Source organism: Buceros rhinoceros, unplaced genomic scaffold, assembly GCF_000710305.1.
Source record: "Buceros rhinoceros silvestris isolate BGI_N320 unplaced genomic scaffold, ASM71030v1 scaffold16853, whole genome shotgun sequence".
In the NCBI taxonomy this organism is placed as follows: Eukaryota; Metazoa; Chordata; class Aves; order Bucerotiformes; family Bucerotidae; genus Buceros; species Buceros rhinoceros.
The window spans coordinates 54420-57930 of NW_010403239.1; the positions used below are offsets into that span (position 1 = coordinate 54420).

Sequence of the window (3511 nt, forward strand, 5' to 3'; positions counted from 1 at the left end):
AGGAATGTATTTTTAACAGAAACAAGAAATCTAATCTCTTAGGGCAACATTAATCCAGAGAAAACACTTTCTGAAGTGTCCAGAGCTTGTTAACACAGCTAACACTGAGGGCGGCAGTGCGTCTTTAAGCTCCTCTAATATTGTACGATAATAATTTTCGTGGAAGAAAATCTCCCCCTTTCCCTGAAGAGAAACAAGACGTATTATTGACTGCCATCCGGAAAGATGTATGCTCTGGCCCTCGTGAGTCTATTAATATTTGATGCTGATGGATGTGAGCTGGCAGCCTGGGTTATTAATGGAGTTTGGTTCCTTGGACCTAACCCTCAATACGTAAGAGAGAATTAACCATAACAAGAACTGTACGCCTCAAACCTCTCATGGTGCTAGAGAGGGCTGTCACTTTGTTTTAGCAACAAGTAGCATTTCTGAAGTACTTAAAGGTAGAGAAGGTCATACAGGTGGTGTTAGCTACGTTATTGCCACCATTCGTTTTGATTTAAAGCTGGCTTTTCAGGGCCCCAGGGACCCCCCACCTGTATCTGTTGGGATGCTCCCATCAGATTTGGGTTGCAAACAAATAAAAGGCTCACTGGTGTTTGCTTATGAGCAGCTGAGTGGAGATGTGGGATGCCCCATCCTCGCAGACTGCGGGCTGGGAAGGTGTGATGTACAGCGAAGGGCAGGAACATGCTGCTTCACACACGGAGCAGGGCACTCACTGGAGCTGGCCCTGCTCCCATGTCCCATAAAGAGAGTTTTTCTACCGATTAAGTTAGAGTCAGATTTGACCCCTGAAATTAGGAAACGATACATTGGATATATTTCAGGTGTGTATGTTGATAAACTGGGCCTCTACGTGGAAATTATGAAAATTAAGCACTTCTGGAAGTTGGTGATGTCCATCATTCTGACTTGGAAAATAGAGGTATGAAGTATCAAGTTATTTAGAACCAGGTTACTTAGTATAGCTTTAACATTTTCAGAGATGTGTGGTTGATTGACTTAGCTACTCCTTCCTATCAAGTGTACCACATCCAGGGATTGCACTGCTCTCATTAACCTCCCAATCTTAATTGAAAAAGGGATAATCGACGTGAGGAGCCCAGCTGTTGATTAATTTCACTAAACAGGATAGAAATATAAAGTACCATATTGCGAGAGTGAAGATTCAATGCACAACATTTGAAATCAGTTTAATAGGATATATAACTCATTAGCAGCTGGATGGACGTATTCTGCGGCATTATTCACTTGGGCAGGTGGCGAGAGGGAGGTGGAATTTACATATCTTTAACAGTACCTGAATGCATTTAATTTCGTAGGTCATTCTCCCAAATCAAGTTCAAAATGTTAATAACGGGATGTGCATTTATAATTAGTAAAATCTTAGAGCCAGAGCTGTAGTTCAAGTGCATTTTCCTCTTATGTAATTAAGAAGTTAAGTGTATTTGGCAGTTGTCACTCAGAGAGCTCTGAAGGTCTCGCTTGTCAAACCTGGGGATAGAAATCTCATTAAGCCAGTTATTTTTTCGGCTAAGGTTTGTTTGCAGAGGAAGTGCGTGTAAGGTGGCCAGCCAGAATGACCAGGCTCTGCTAGTCCATAAAGCGCAGTACATTAAAGGAAATGCCAAAACCCAAAGGCGTGTTGAATACCGATGAGGCAGCCCGGTGGTTAGCTTGGGTACAGGACCTTTTCTCTGGGATGCCCTGAGTGTCGGCGTCTGGCTGCCCTCCACACAGAGCCCACCAGCGAATCCACAGCAGCCTGTCGTGCGCTTGGCCAGGGAGAACTTGACACATAACACAAGCTGGTCTGCAGTCACAGCGAGGCGTCTGAGGAACTGGAAATCCACCTTCTGCTCCCACTCATGGCCCAGATGCTGTTAGAGTTAATCGGGTTCCCAGGGGGATGTTTTGGCTCTGCATCACCCTGCTCTCCTCTTTTCAAGGGGGTTTTCTCTTACTCCTAGATCACTAATTCAAATCCAGATAAGGTCAGTTGTTGTAGAAATTATTGGCAGTACCAGCAGTTCCGCGTTGTACATGACGTGAGTTGGGAGTTTCATTCACACGAGATACGGCTTTCTAAGTGGCACTAATTGGCTGTCTAATTGTCATAGGTGAGAGAGAGGCAGAGGACTGATTAGACCTGGAGACCGAATGCCCCTCTGCTGTCCCGCTTGGCTCTGGGTTCCTGCAGCTCCTTCTGTAGGTGCTGGCAGGGTGAGGAGGGGCAGCGTGCTCCGGGCTTTCTGGCTGCCTGGGCAGACCTTTTGCTGCCAGGCCTTTTCAGGGGAACTTGTTTTACTCTACTGAGGTCAAAGACAGCATCTTTTACCAACACTGCTTTTGCTCAGAAATCAGAGACTTGTAGGATTTACTCCTGAGCAGTTCATCTTTTAACCGTTTCTTTTACTTGCCCCTAAACCAAAGTTTTTAGTGTAAAATAGGGTGAGTCACACTGGTGCTAGGCAGAACTGCTACAGCAAGCATATGGTGGTTTATGGTGCTCAGAAATCTGTTCATATTTCCTTTTACTGTCTCAGTGTCTGATGCTGTGATATATGGGCTCCTGGAGGTACTTGCCATGACATAGGGAAGCTGACATTTTGTGCATTTGTCTCCTGATAAATGGATCCTCCTATCAAACAGTGAAGCCTCTCACCTGCAAAAACACATTTTGGCCAGGATCTTTTCCCCTGAGCTATGGTATAGGTCACACTGCAGCGTAGTTACTGTTTAACTTTGGAGTAGGATAGCTTTCTCTGACACAGAACTAAATTACTGAGGTTTGACTCACCGGAGAAGTAAATTTAGGAGCTAATTTGTGGTGTGAAAGTCAGGACTACACACGGGAGAAAAAGGAGCACAAATACCATGTATGTGCTAAGCTGTGCAGACCTGGCTCTGGGACTCGCTAAGTAGGTTTAAAGGAATCATGCTCACAGTTTAATTCCCGTCTTGTATCAGATGGACAATATTAGTAAGAACTGTGTCTCTCCTTTCAGCCACACCAGCTAATTGGTGCATATGTAATTTACTGTTGAAATATTCTATATTTCTGTAACATGTAAGTATTTACTCTCCTTTCCCTCACTTTCCCCACACCTAAAGCAGAAACAGGACCGAGACTGTCTGTGTCTGTGGTCTGCTCCGTGTGCCTCCTCTCTGACATACGCATCGCTCCTTGTTCAGCACTCTTCCTAAATTCCCAATCTCATGCAAATTAATTGAAAACAAATGCAGGAACCAGCTACTCATCAAAAAGGTCTAATGCACCTGCCGTGCAGTTTTCCTCTGCCAGTCTGTGGAAGATGAGCACGTACGAGATCTTTTAGCTCTTTAACAACCCTATTCTTAGAATATATTTTCCAAGAACTGCAGAGCAATCTCTGCACGGTATCAGACTGTATATTTTGTGATTAGTGTTCCGTAAGTGATGTTTTGCTTAATGATCTAACATCTGTTCTAGGAGGTTTGTTTTTGTAACTTCCCCACCTCCTGCTGA

General features: G+C 44.3%; 1 protein-coding gene across 1 annotated transcript in view; it reads left to right on the forward strand.

Annotated features, from left to right (window-relative positions):
• Positions 1-3511, forward strand: part of MEGF11 (multiple EGF-like-domains 11) — a gene marked incomplete at its 5' end in the record, with an annotated part of 99992 nt that overhangs the window by 37405 nt on the left and 59076 nt on the right. The window lies entirely within an intron of this gene.